Raw genomic sequence first — 15267 nt, 5'->3', positions numbered from 1 at the left:
GTGTCAAAAGCAAAATGAATAAATACATGTTGGTTGTCAAGACACGCCTTTTCATGTTTTGCCACCTTACCTGAAGCAGCTTTTAATGCAGCTTGACCGACCGCGAAACCACTACTCCCTAAGCCCACCAAAGGAGAAACCCCTGTTAAATCCACACACATGTGTTTCTCTCCTATCCATCCAAACACCAAAATGTCAGCCGGCTGAAGAATTGTTTACGAAAAACTGAAGTTTCTTGGTTTTCAGTGCCAAGTCTTCGGAACATGTACCCATGTCTTTGCCAACGCCACCACTTCTTCTTGGTAGTTTCGTGGCCGTTAACTTCTCCTAATACTCGGTTCGGGAACGAGATTTGGTTGCTCAGTCACATGAAAATTGTTTGTTGAGTATTGAGTAGTGTTATTAGAGAAAAATGTAAAAAATATATTAGAAATATTGGGAAAGAGTTTTGTCAGTTGACATGGTTTTAAAAAAGCGGTTTAATTTTTTTATGTAACGGTCATATGATCGTTGACCAAATGATATGCCCTATTTCCCTCACCATGTTCGGCTTCACTGATCTGAAAGAGCTACCTGATTTATGCACCCAAAGGGTTGGAATGCTATCCCACACCAACCCGATTGACGCCCTGATGGTCCGTTACCCTTAATTTGCTAAACATTTAAAACATTTTCATATATCGATTATGCTAACATGGTGACTGAGTTGGCAAACCAAGTGAATTCTTTTCGATTACAATGTTTTACTTTAGCGTTCAAAACGTTAAATCTTATTTAGCATATTAATGACTTTAGCCTTCACATCATTGTTTGCTTTCTACCTCACTTGCAATTTCCAACTAAACTTTTACTTATTTTAAAACTTAAAATTATAAAATCAAGAATAAAAAAAGGTTTAGCTGCATAAATATTTACATCAATAATAATAAGAGGGTATTTGGAATTCTTTATTTTTCCCTCTTCATAACTTATAACTTATTAAAATGTTTAAAAGATGTTTGGATTGCTTAATTTGTAAGTGAAAAAGTTTCTTAAGTCGTAAGGTTGTGACTTATATTCATAAGATGGTAAAATAAGGAATCTCAGACACCTTTTAATAATAATAATAAAAAAGTAACACAACCCATATATCAGTGACACACTCCCCCACCCACGTGTTAGCCTTGTTATAATTTGTTACATTCCAAACAATTATATATTCTCTAGTCAACCACATAATTATATACTCAACCCTCATCACCTTTGTCCAATAATTTATATATTCCCCACAATAAATCCTTTAAAACCAATGCCATTTAGTGCCTTATCTACAACTCATTAACTCACTATCAAATCTCACTCTCATTCAATCTTTTTCCCATTCAAGTTCAAGCTGTTTTCGGAGTTGAGATGCACGATTGGGCGGCCCCGATCATAGCTGCGGCGTTGTTTGCGCTTCTAGCACCAGGACTGATCATTCAAATGCCGGGAATAGAGACATCGGTCGGTTTTATGAACATGAAAACTAGTGTGGTCTCCATGTTTATACACAATTCTTTATGGTTTGTTTCTTATTTTGTTTCTTCTTGTTCTTGACATACATATGTATGCTTAGGGAGGAAATTATTAAATTGATATTGTGACTATGTGACTATGTTATTTGCATGTACTTGCAAGTTATTAAATATTAATGATATAAAGTTTAGATCTTTTGGAAGATTGTAAGTGTACACAAATTCTATTTTGTTCATGTAACATATAAGCGAGACCGATTCAGAAGCCAGACTCTAAACGTCGAATTTGCATATCGATCAAGCTTAAACTCGAGTTATTTCTTTCTGTTAAACCTAAAATCCTTGGATTTTGAAACTTTTGGTATAAGAATCTATTATGTATGGTTTTAATTAGGGGTGAGAAAAAACGAACCGTAACGAAAATCTAACTATTAACCGAAATTAACCTTAACCAATAAAATCAGCGGTTATCGTTTAGTCAATATGATTAACCAACTGTTTGGTCATGGTTACGATTATTGTTTCTCCGTTAACCGGGTTAAACCGAAACCGAACCAAACCGAACCTTGTGTTTTCCAAATTTTATACCTCTATTTTCGTCTTTTATACCTCTATTTTCCATATATTTATAAACTCTATTTGATCTTTTAACTAAAACGAAGAAAACAAAAACATAAATAATACATTGCGCAATTAACCAAACTTAACTTAAACCGATTTATGGTTAACCGACCATTTGTTTGTGGTTATGGCCAAGCATTCTTCCATAGGCGAACCTCTGTTATTGTTATGGTTATTAACGGAACCAAACCGACTTTACACACCTCTAGTTTTAATATACTTATTTCCAAGTTTTTTTTTTAGCTTTTTTTTTTTTTAATTTGGCACAATTTAGGGACACTTTCGGTGGCAGTTTTGTCTTCTTCCCTTGAAATATTATTAAGTCGGCGGTCAACTTTACGGTGGAAATAAATGGTTTGTAGTGAGGGAATCAGGAATCAATTTCTAGTTAAATTTTAGTCATTTAAATTGAAAATTATAAAAAAGATAAAAAATTATAAAAAAAAAAAAAGAATTTCTAGAACTTAAGTGTGAGAGCCTAAGTGATATAAAAATGGTCATTTCTCACAACCTTTTGATGTGGATGCAAATATGCAATAGAACTAGGTCCTAAGAAATCAGTTGTTGACACAAACATGATATAATATTATAGTGTGATGTGTTCTAGTTTTGTTTCGAGCGAGTTTTTGTATAATTTACGTCTATTACGCATGTTTACAATGGTTTGCCTAAAACATAGAAGAAGACATATGTTGAATGAAAGTGTAGTCAGTATAAACCGCTAGACCTACGACTATTTCCAAAGCAATTGTATTCCTTCGGTAAGGCTCTAGCGGTGGAGGTGGAGGTTTTCATATAAACGAATTAATATAAATAATCAGATTGTGGCAAATTAACCGAAGCACCCTTACATTTAAGGTCCAAATTCAACTTAGGGACGCAACGTGTAACGAAATTGTAACCACAAAGGCTCAAGGGATCAAACTTTAAATAGGCTCGCATAGTGTTCCCGCCCATCTATCACATACACAAATTGTACTATAAAGTTTAAATACATGTTATATGTAAGCACAAAATATTCTTGTCACAAGTAGCCCAGGCTCAAAGGCATATATGTTCCTTTTTTAAATAGAAGTTTTTGAGTTTAGTGGGTAAAAAAGATATATAGAAAAGTGGATTACACGGATTATAATGGGCCATAAAAACAGACACGGGCTAAGATGGAGGTTGTTCAAAAAGCTCGAGGCTCAAAGTCCGGACTCTTGGCTCGCTCGAATAAAACTAGCTATAAAATGTTGATTTGGAACATTCTGAGCTGATTTGAATCATTTTTGTAACCGAGCCAAAATCGCCTCAGGCTCGGCTCGAGTAATGGCTCGCCTCGTTGGCTAAATCTTAAGTTTGTTAACTTCAAAATCGAGCTAGAGCCTAGCTAAGTTGCCTCGTTGAATTTCGAGCCCGAGCGCAAAACCACCCTGGCTCGACTAGGGCTCGACTAGTGAACAGTGCATCGTTATTGTTATGTAGAGGTGTAAAAACCCGTTTATTTTTTTTCAAACCGAACCGGTTAAACAGAACCATTATTGTTATGTAGAGGTGTACAAAACTATTTTTTTTTCAAACCGAACCGGTTAAACAGAACCAGTTCGCCTCGTTGGCTCGATCTTAAGCTTGTTTAACTTCAAAATCGAGCTAGAGCCTAGCTAAGTTGCCTAGTTTAATTTCGAGCCCGAGCGCGAAACCACCCTGGCTTGACTCGGGCTCTATTAGTGAACAGTGCATCGTTATTGTTATGTAGAGGTGTAAAAACCCGTTTTTTTTTTCAAACCGAACCGGTTAAAAAGAACCATTATTGTTATGTAGAGGTGTACAAAACCGTTTTTTTTCAAACCGAACCGGTTAAACAGAACCAGTTTGAGTAAAAAAAAACCAGTTCGGTTTAAAAACCAGTTTAGGAGCAAAAAAAGGTCGAACTGGTCCAACTCGATTCGACTCGGTTTAGAACCGGTTTTTCCTCAAACCGGCCTGGTTTTAAAACCATTTAGGTAGTTCAAAAAGGGAGCCAGTCCCAAACCATTTTCTGCTTACCAATGTATCAACTTTAGATATTGATGTAGAGATTGACCGTTTTCAAAACAACCCATTTTGACCCATACAAAATTTAGTAAAAACCTGTTCTGGCCTAAACAAAATAACTAGTTTCTAAAAACCTAAACGCGTCATCTTCGGAACCTATTCTGACACGTTTATGGTTTATCCCACCCAATTTAACATATACCAACTTAACTAGTTTGATAAAGTATTTTGTAACCTTATGCCTCGCGTACGTGGTATAATACTCCTCGCGTACGTAAGTTCCAAGTTGGTACTTTCATCTTTCAGTAGTAACACACTTTGTAACACAGAATGATAAGGTGTACAACTTTAGGGGGGTTAAATGATTGTCATTTAGTTATTGAAGATGACACTTTAAAAGTGATTTGATATCTCACCCTCCCCACTATCTTTGATACCATCATGTTGAAAAGACTATATTGTGAGTAGGGCCTAGAGACGAGTCGACAAATGCCAGCTCTCATGTTTTTTTTCCTAAAAAAATCCGTTTCCAGTCATCGCACATTTTGGTTCAAACTAATTTTAGCACAAACCAAATTTCAAATGGCTGGCCCGCCCTGAACAAGTTGTCGAGCTTAATTGCTAGCATAGAAATATCAGGATATATTTCACCGGCTAATTCAATGATTAATAAAGCCAGAGATAAGTTGCATAAGAGAAAAACAGACATGGTTCGCATGTGTAGAAAGAGCACAAAAGCCAAGCAGTACTAGAATGATGGATCATCTAAACACAGACTCGAGTATAGTAAATTTGACAAGAAATAAATGGTGTTCAAAAACTAGGAAACATGCTCGGGTTCTAGAATGACACCTTTTTCTCACGCATAATTCAAACGGAATATGTCATTGAACACATAAAAGCTTCCTTGTGGTGTTGGCATCAAATGAAACATCTGCGTCAAAACCGGTAAAAGAAATAAGCATAAGAAACAGGTCAATTCAAGTTCGGATTTATCTCTAAAAGATTAAACAAAAGAGTTAAAGAATTAAACAAATCAAAAGTTGCCCTACGTATAAATTTTAAACATTAAACCTCCAGAATCTCTTTATTCAAAAAATAAACAGATTATGAATATAATCATTCGTGGGGCACAATGTTTCAAGTAAAATTCATAAAAAAAACAGAAAAAGCAGTAAATGACATAAGCAAATTTACTTGTTCATTGACAGCAATAATATCATAAGTCCTAACTAACTTAATATCGATATATAGCACCATTGTTAATGTAACTAGTGGTTGTAAGTTAGAACATTAAAAACAAGTTTCAAGGGCTTCAAACTCATCATACTTATGGAATTTAGAGTAAGTTATGTCTAATCATGCAACCAAGAGTACGAGAAATGTTGCATAAATAAAGACTCTAAGCTAACACTCATACAACATAATGAGCGTATGCATTATAAAGAATCTAACAGCTGCTACCAATATTAACTATTAGGCACCTCTTATTCCCTCTTGTTCTAACAATAAGACAAGAAGTTCCTGATATATTCTAACTTCTAATAAGCTTAACAGTCTCCCTGTATATTAACCTACAGGTTCTTGATCCTCAATATAATATTAATTATAGATTTAAAATGTATGCAATATGCATAATACTGCAACTGTTAGTTCAAATTCTTCCAATTGAATTTCAATATTACAATATAGTATTATCAACCACAAAAGCACATCACGAATACACATAGACAGATCACTAGCCTATGAGGATATGAGCCTATCACCATGTAGCACCTGGTGCTTTTTTACAAACAGCAGTAAGGCAAATCACTGGCTAATAATTGTTGATGTAATTAGTAGTGGTCGCCAGTGGGAACTTTGAAGCATTATGGAAACAAGCTCTAAGGGCTTCAAACCCATCATGCTTTTGCAATTTGGAGTAACCTATTGTGCAAACAAGAAGATGGAAAATGTTGCATTATAAAAAATCAAAGCAAATACTCGAACAACATGTGTTATAAAGAATCTCACATCTCGCACCAACACAAACTATTAGTCACATCTTCCTCCATCTTGTCAAAACAGTAAAAAAACAAGGTCCTGACTCCTGATACATTCTAGCTTCTAATAAGCTTAACAGTCTACTTGTTTATCACCATCAACTACAAGTTCTCTATCCTTAACATAATATTGATAATAGATAGACCTCAAATGCATCCATAATAGTATAATACAACAAATGCTATCTCAAAATTCTGCCAAATGTAATTCATATACCATCATCCACCACAAATGCACATCATGATTGCACATAAGCAGATAACTGGCCGTGAATAACCTACCTATAATTGTAAATTAAGATCACACCTAGGTATAGATAAACATTGCACATTACAGTAGAGCTAACAGCACATTAACACAATAATTCATCAAAAACGCAAATCAAACAAAACTGCGAAAAGCAAATAAACACATCCGTCTAAAAAAAACTTAAAACCGCATAAAATCGCCAAGCATCCACTACAAATCTGCACCTACAAACACTAAAATCAACTATCAAAAGCCCAACCCTAACCTAAAGCATCTAACTATTTAATCAACATATGAACCTAAAATCCTAAATCCTCAACACATAAGTTGTTTGACAATATAGCATATAGAGAAACAATGCGCATTACAGTAGAATTAACCGCAGAATAACAAAATAACTTCATCAAAAACCGCAATTCAAACAAAACCGCGATATCAATTGCATAAAATCGTCAAGCATCCGCTACAAATCTGCACCTACAAACACTAAAATCAACTATCAAAAACCTAACCCTAACCTATAGCATCTAACTATTTAATCAACATATTAACCTAAAATCAAAATCCTAAATTCTCAACATCACACAAACAAAATCAATCGCACACAAGGTGTTTGACGATATAGCATATAGAGAAACAATGCTCGTTACAGTAGAATAAACAGCACATTAACAAAACAACTTCATCAAAAACCGCAATTCAAGCAAAACCGCGATATCAATCGCATAAAATCGTCAAACATCCACTACAAATCTGCACCTACAAACACTAAAATCAACTATCAATAACCTAACCCTAACCTAAAGCATCTAACAATTCAATCAAAACACAACGTGTTCAACAATATACCTGACTGAACCTCAGCGCGTGTTGTTCACCAGCCAACTGCAAATTACCACTGACAAACACAAGCATACCGCCAGCAGGACCAGACGGCTGGCAATCAACAGTAGTGATGCTGTGCTTACACTGCTGGAACGGGAGTGACGTCAGCTTCGCAACGATGTTCTGCGAGCCTTGGATCTTCTGGCCTTCGAAGGTTAACAAGGACGAGTCCTGGTAGAGGTTGGCTAGTCCGCCACGGTTCGTGTCGAACGTTGAGTAGTAGTGTTCGACGAAGGCTTTGGCTAATGCGTTTAGAAATTGGTTAATAGGTAAAGATACTTGTGCCCCGCCCAAGAGAGAGACCCAAGTCCTAGTAGCCCCGCTAAATGGTGATTCTACATCTTGAAACCAAGCCAGTTTTGGAGCAGCTTTATGATAATGAAACCAACCAGCTTCTTTATTTCTTCATGTTCAAAAAAACAAGATTGTTTAGAGCCGATGGCACAAAATCTCATCTATTTTTTTACGTTTGTATCATAACACAGATATCCTTTAGCAAAATATGGTATAAGCGGCTTCCGCCGAAAAATTCTTATGTCTCCAGAAAATGCTATATTTTAGCTATTTTCAAATGAACCCGAATCGGCGGATGGCTGAGCCGAAAGCCGGTCTATCTATATGTATGTGGCTATCTTGTTATCTCCGCCTTGGTTTGTTTTTGTTTTGATTTAAACGGTGTGTCTGTGTATACTGAGTTTGGTTGATTCAACCTGGCTGAGTATACACGCTACTGAACTGAACTGAACTGAACTGAACTGGACTGGGCTGGGTTAATGGGTTGGGCTTTTAGTTTTACTATAGGGAAAAGAAAAGAAAAGAAAATCATCAAAATTATAGCCTTAGAGAGTTAGAGGCAGAGGTGCACAAATCAGGTTTTTCAAATACCCGGGTTTGAGTATGGAACCGGGTTTGGGTATGACCGGGTATTGAAAATACCCGGGTCGGGTTCAGGTCCGGGTATTGTTTATAAAAACCATACCCTGTGCATCGGGTTCGGGTCGGGTATAGAACCGAGTATTCTAAAACCGGGTATTTGAATACCCTATTTTCGGGTATTGAATAAACCATATTTTCAGGTTTTTTTTGGGTTTTTTCGGGCTTTTTCCTGGGTATTTTTCGGGTATAGATTGGATTTTTTAAGAGGTTGCACTTTTAGGGGTATTTTCAGGTATTTTTTTAAGGTATTTTCGGGTAATTTCATATATAAATCGGGTATTTGAAAAACCCAGTTTCGGGTATTGGAGAAACCCGGTTCTGGGTATGGAACCGGTTCCGGTTTTCGGGTATTACCAGGTATAAATCGGGTCCGGTTTCGGGTACGGGTTTTGGTCCTGAAATGCATACCCTATCCGTACCCTACGGGTAGGGTCGGGTACGGGTTCGGGTATCAAAAACCCGGGTATTAAAAAAACCGGTTCCTGGTATTTTTTTCAGGTCATGTTCCGGGTTCGGGTTTTCTGTGCACCTCTAGTTAGAGGTGCTTAGAATGCCCCGGAATGAGTTTCTAAATGCACCTGGCCTATGGGTATAACTTGGTATTGGATTTCTTTCTGAAAGTGTACTTGGAACAGTTCCATCTTTACCGGGTCAAAACCCGAACTGGTTTTGACTTTTGTTGACCATACCCGAAACCGAACTTGTCATGGTATTGGATTTTTCCCTGGACAGGGACGGGACCTGACCCGGTTCCACCTTTACCTAGTCGAAACCCAAGCCGACCCTGCCCGAAACAAAAAAGCAACCCGAAAAACATGGTTAAATACCCAACTATACCCGGGACTGGTTCCTACCTGACCTAGTTTTGACTTTTGTTGACCTTAACCCGGAATCTGACATGACCTGGTATAAGATTTCTCCCTAGACCTGTACCAGGAACCGGTTCCACATTTACTTGGCCAAAAACTTGACCTGGCCCGAAAAAAACATGGAAACCTATGTCAAATGCATGACAATACCCGGAATAGGTTTTTATCTTACCCGGTTTTAATTTTTTTTTACCATGCCCGGAACCAGTTCATGGTTCCTACAAAATACCTAGTTTGTGCAACCCTAATCAAAGTTATTATTTAACTAAGTTGGAAAAGTTGTTTGTTTTACACGAAAAACAATAGTATTTAGAATGTGACACATGGGTGAAACGTTTGGGCTGTTGGGGTTTTATTCTAATAGTTGGACTCACTGACTGATCAATGATTTGCTGACACGTGGGCATTTTTTTGTAGAGGAAGCGACTATCTAGACGCCTTGGGAGGGAAAACGTTTGAGCCGGCTAACTGGAGATAGCATCTAGAGGTTGAGCTGTCTATACTGAAGAAAATGTCTAAGGCTCAAAACGTTTCCCCTCACAAACGTTTTGCTAGTTGTTTCCTCTTTAAAAAAAGGCACGTGTCAGCAAATCGTTCGTTTGTGGATCTAGCTATTGGAGGAAACACCTATAGCACAGATGTTTCAACCATGTGTTGCTTTTGAAGCTCTTGATTTCATGAAATCTCTATTGCCCTGACTTTCGCATGCTTCTTTTGGCTTTTTCCACTTGGTTGATAGTCATTTTGATGATTTTCCCTTGATGATTATACACGCCACTGAGTTGGGTTGGATTATCAGTCATGCGTTTTGTATGGACTTTTAATATTCAGTGAGATCCATGAGGTTTATTACGGTTCAGCACTCAATGTAGTAACCGAAATGGAACATTGATAATTAAGAAAAAAAAACCTACATTTTATTTGGAAATGTTTGTCACGCCCTCATGTCCTATGTTTACTTGTAATTTGTTATGAACAAGCGTGAAGGAGCTATTCGAAGCCGGGTATTTTTCGAAATTTAAAGCCGCACTTGATTTCCTATGTTTCTTTAGAAACAAATGAGGACAACACGGCTAACGTTATTGTGGGTCATCAAAGGTATTTCATTAATATTAGCGTCAATGTAAGGCTAGCCTATTTGATAAAGACACCTGCCTCTTACACTATATGTTATGGAGCAGGTTACTCTAGTTATATTTTATGTCATTACTAGGACCGTAATCAGTGAATCATTTTCTTGTTTTCTGCAAAGAATCTTTAATATTTATAATTCTTTAATCTTTAGGGCTCTCAAAAAGGTTGAGATACCCTCAAACATTACTTGAGAAATGTTATGAAATTGGTCACATAATATTCGATGCTATTTAGGATAATCATTTCCAAAAGGCAACGTTTGTTTTTCTATTTTTTTAATAGAATCGTCATAATAAAAGTAAAAGGGTGTTGTACTGTAAAATCATTTTTGCTTTAAAGTGGGAGACAATATTATAAACTTGGTCAATTTGTTGGGAAAAAGTATTTAGTGTGACTAACTTTATGTTATATTATTTTCCAGATGTAATTAATTTTTATAATAAAATGTTTATACGAGTCTACTAAATATCTTTAAAATGTGAACAGTATTTATGATTGCATCAATATATTATATTATTTTTAAGATGCATGTCTGGATTGGACACAACAATTGGGTTTATGAGATCTCATATCCTCTCATATATAATCTCCTCCGTCTTTAAGGGCTCTCTCACGATTACATTCTCCTTTTCGATCTCCACATCGTTTTCTTTACCCACGCTACTATATCCGGTGCGGACTAAGATTTTTTTTTCATTGGGTCAATGTTTTTGGTGCTCGGGTGGGTGGTTTTTAATTAAACGTCTGAATGTCTGCTTTGGTTCGGGTTGGGTTGTAAACGATAACTTGACATTACATACAAGAAATAAAAACTAGGGTTTCGGTTGTTCTCCCACCTTATACGAAAGACTCAAAACCTGGGAGGGGGTCTCAACTCTCAACAACTAGATTTACATATCCGCAACATAGTTTTTAAGCTGGAAATTAATTCATAAACAACATAAATCATTCAATCATAGCATAAACATCTAGTACAAGTCAAGTGTAGAATCTATAGCGCATCATAAATGTCTTATAACAAAGCATAAGCATTGGGGTGTAGTCTACATCTAGATTGTGGAGGAAGTTACAGTTTTCATAAATCATAGAAGCGGCTTTAATAAAACATGACATTAACATCATACGTAACTTTTAACATAAAACCATAGTGTGACATTTGAGCCAAAACAAGGTACACCTCAGTACGTATTTACCGATTAAGCAAATAAACGCTTTTTGCGTAACAAACGAACGATTAACCGAACGGGTCGGGTTATGACCCAGATATCTCGGGGGACCATCTATAAGTGATATACGATCTATACAAACTAAAACATTAGAAATATAGCCTTAGTTTGATAGCAAACAAGTTAAACGAAAACATGCTCGTTTAACTACCCGCTATAGATTTAAACGCGAAAGATAGTTACAAACCAAGCATTGTATCATCCGTTAAGCCGAAAAAGACTTACCAAACACTTATTTGAAATGTTTTAAGCGATTCGTGAAAATATTTTTGATTTTTACAAACATATAGTATGTTTTTATAATTTTACACAAAACTAGCCGAAAAACACTCGTTTTCGCGCTGTTTAACGCACCCGATAAGTTTTTCGCGCCAAAAACCGAACCCGAACTAAATTTGGACTGGGCTTTTTGTATTTGGGCTTGAGAAATCAAAAACTTGGGCCAAAATGGGCCCAAATGACTTTCGATCGGACCAGCCCACCCCACCCCCCATTTTTTTTATAAAACTTGTTTTGCAAGCTTGTTTATTCATTCTAATTTATAAAAAGTTGAGGTCCAAGCAGCTGAAACCTGATTTTTCCAGAATTCTTCAAACCCTAAGGTAAGGAGCTTAAATAAGTAACTTTTGTACTTGTTTAACCTTGATTAATACCATAAAAACATGTCTTGATTACTAAAAATCATTCCTAACCATGTAAAAGTCCTAAAAATGGTCCATAAACATGTTTTGATCATACACATGGCAAGGAACCTGTTTTGATAGTTTTTTTGGCCATAAACACGGAAAAAGGTTGAAACGGCGTTTTTACGGTTCAAAAGTTCGTTTTTGTGCACTAGCCGAAACCCTAAGTTAAAGGGCTGTTTTATTGATGAAACCTGCTTGGTTTGTAATATAGGACTTGTACCTAGCTTGCATAAAAGCACAAGAACCTGAAAACTTGATTAAAAAGTCGGAAACGAGCCAAATCCGCTAAAGTAATGCCGGAACACTCGCTTATGGGCTATTTAGGTTAAGGTTGTGATGTGCATATTATTAGACCTTGAACATTTTCAGGGACATCAAGGATCATGTCAACGAGTCCCTGTTCAAATTTGGTGATTTTTCGACCATCCGAGAATATTTGGCGAATTTATTACCGAATTGGGACGTTTATTTGGGAAATATAGTTAAAATACTTCAAAAATTATGAAATTTTTCTGGGAACTCAGACTTGATGTATTTTGATCACATATGAATTTTGGGATCATTTGGAGAAGTTTAAAGGTGTTTTGTTTATATGCATTCGTGTGAATTTTTATAACCGAATTTGGGCCAAAAAGAATATCGCACGAGCTTTTTACATTCTGGAATTGATACAGGTTGATTTGGGACATGATTTGAGCATTCAGGAATTTTTGTGAAATTTTTGGAAATTGTTTGGGGTAAACGGACGATTTTCAGGCGAAATATAGCTGATAAAATGAATTTTTATAAATTAATAAATCAGTAAATAATTCCAGAAATATTTTTATAAAAATCTACATATTTTAATTAATAAGTGGCTAAATTTTCATAATTTAATGATTAACGGTTAATTAATTATGCTAATTTAAAGATTAAACAAATTCAATTTTTATAAAAACCGGCAAGTTCGCGACTAACGAACCTGCGGGAATATCAAAACACCAAGAGTGATCAAAAATCATATTTTTGGACTAATTAAGTAAAAATGAACTTTTCTATGAAAAACCTGGACAATCCAGATGGATTTTGCGTGTTTCTTCCTAAATCAAACTGAATAAACAAAAACGGGCCCCGTGGCTAATTCGGGACCCCAGTATGTGATCCTTCTTTATAACTTAATCATTTTATTAACCAATACATTTACCCAAGCTTATTTTCCCATAACTTTTTTCTGAACACGTAAACGAACAACTTGGCCCAGCTGGGAAAACGGGAATTTGAGCCAGGTTCAGTTTTAAGTATTAGACATTGAACAACATTACAACCTAAGCCTATTGCCACTTTCTGGGCGTTCCAGCTACACCCAGATTAGTTATACAGCCCAGTTTAGTATTGAGATTATAATAATATTAAAATATTAATATTATTATAATATTGATTATAGGAACTACTGATAGCGGACCGAACAAACCACGAGCTGATACAGTACTGATTATCTACTAAACCGTGAGTTTCATGACCCCACTCTTTAAACAGTTTTACGAACTTTTGGGGTGAAAAGCATGTTTGATTACATATACATACCTGAAACATGTATTAATGTGAATTATCTAATTGCTAACACACGAAAGTCCCCACTAACACAGTGATTAACTTCGAGCCGTTGGCTTGTGAATAGTACTATTGGTTTGACAAACCCAAACGGAGCCGGCATGTATTGCTGAGACTTTACCCCGTTTGCACATGACCATAATTATACAACATGCTATGTAGTGTTAGACATAGCTACTTGGGGCATGTTGTGGGCGGAAAGGGGCCACAGTGGTTGATTGAGCGTGGGAAATGGATGCACGCAGCACATACAGTCAAGGCTTCACTATAGCTTAGCATAATTACATCATTTACATACATACATACTTATTTCATGATTACAAGTGTTGACTTGTGAATACTCATTACTGTTTTCTTGAAACTCGCGAAACTCACCAACTCTAGTAGTTGACCCGTTTTAAACTGCTTTTCAGGTGTACCTAAATCAGAGTGATTTGGTGATCTGTTACTTGCCCAAGGTGTGTGGTTGATGCTATGTGAATAGAAGCAAGGATACCAGTAGTAAGATCGTATAGTTAACGAACTAGTTTTGTTTGAATCACCTAGACTGTAAAACAATGATAGAACAATGAAATGTAATAAATTGTAAATTAGTTTGTAATGTTTCTTTATAAACAATGTGTTGATACCAGAGGTGTCTGTTACATTCCCGTTTTACGCTTCCGCATTGTGTTAGTCAGGGTGTGACACATAGTAAATGCATACCACAAGAATATACAACGTTTAAACATATCATGTTTCAGACATACATAATAAATCAAACATTTTAGCGTCTAGATCTGCAAGCATAATTATGGGGTCGTGACCACCCCATGAAAGATCATCATCATTCCATGTGACACCGTGAAAATACCCCATCTAGTTTTGGGCCAAAAATGTCAAGATTAGAAGTTAAGGGGCTAAAAATGCCAATTTTGAAAGTTTAAGGACTTAAAATGAAAATTTTGGGTTTTTAGACCCATCGCTACGTGATGGTCCTCTGACTAACTTCATCGTGCTACGTGACAGATAATCACACAATTCAAGAAAAAGGGGGGCGACGCGCTACGCGACAGCCAAACTCAACTGGTCCATCGCGCTACGCGATGACCAGGTTAAGTAACCTGGGACACGTGGCCAACCACGTGGCAGCTTCTGATTAATTGTGGCGTCGCGCTATGCGACGGCCTTGGGGAAAAGGCCATCGCGCTACGCGATGGTCTGCAAAACTCACCTATAAAAGGGCAGCTACGTGTTCAAGCCATTTCATCCCATTTTCACCTTAGTTTTCGCATAGTTAACCTTGGTAAGCGTGCAAGCGAGTTCCGAGGTGCCGTGGGCTGTTTTTACGAAGAGACGAGGTGTCGTTACGCTGTTTAACGAGATGTCGATCATATGAACGAAGAACAAGCTAAACTGCTGCTGATTTCTAAGCTCTTAAGTTTCGTCAAACCGATTAAGGTAGGATTAAGGTTAAGATACTTTACTAGTTACTTTAAATATCTAGTTATAACTTAGTTAAGAGTATAGTCATTAAACT

The 15267-nt window shown here is 36.5% G+C and overlaps 2 pseudogenes across 1 annotated transcript; one reads left to right on the top strand and one right to left on the bottom strand.

Moving 5' to 3' along the window:
• The first annotated feature begins 1361 nt into the window (after positions 1-1361).
• Positions 1362-1594, top strand: LOC143549532 (uncharacterized; annotated as a pseudogene).
• Positions 1595-4740: 3146 nt separating this feature from the next.
• On the bottom strand, positions 4741-14606 carry LOC143549549 (nuclear transport factor 2B pseudogene; annotated as a pseudogene). The gene is made up of 3 exons (XR_013138153.1): positions 14512-14606; positions 7272-7710; positions 4741-5064 (listed from the first exon to the last, which is right to left on the bottom strand). The product of XR_013138153.1 is annotated as a nuclear transport factor 2B pseudogene (transcript).
• Between the last annotated feature and the right edge of the window lie 661 nt (positions 14607-15267).

This window comes from Bidens hawaiensis, unplaced genomic scaffold (genome assembly GCF_021521415.1).
Source record: "Bidens hawaiensis isolate Kalapana, Puna unplaced genomic scaffold, B.hawaiensis_p1.1 tig00015640_1, whole genome shotgun sequence".
Lineage (NCBI taxonomy): Eukaryota > Viridiplantae > Streptophyta > Magnoliopsida > Asterales > Asteraceae > Bidens > Bidens hawaiensis.
Note: the sequence above shows the minus strand (reverse complement) of the source record. Positions and strands in the feature narration are given on the sequence as shown.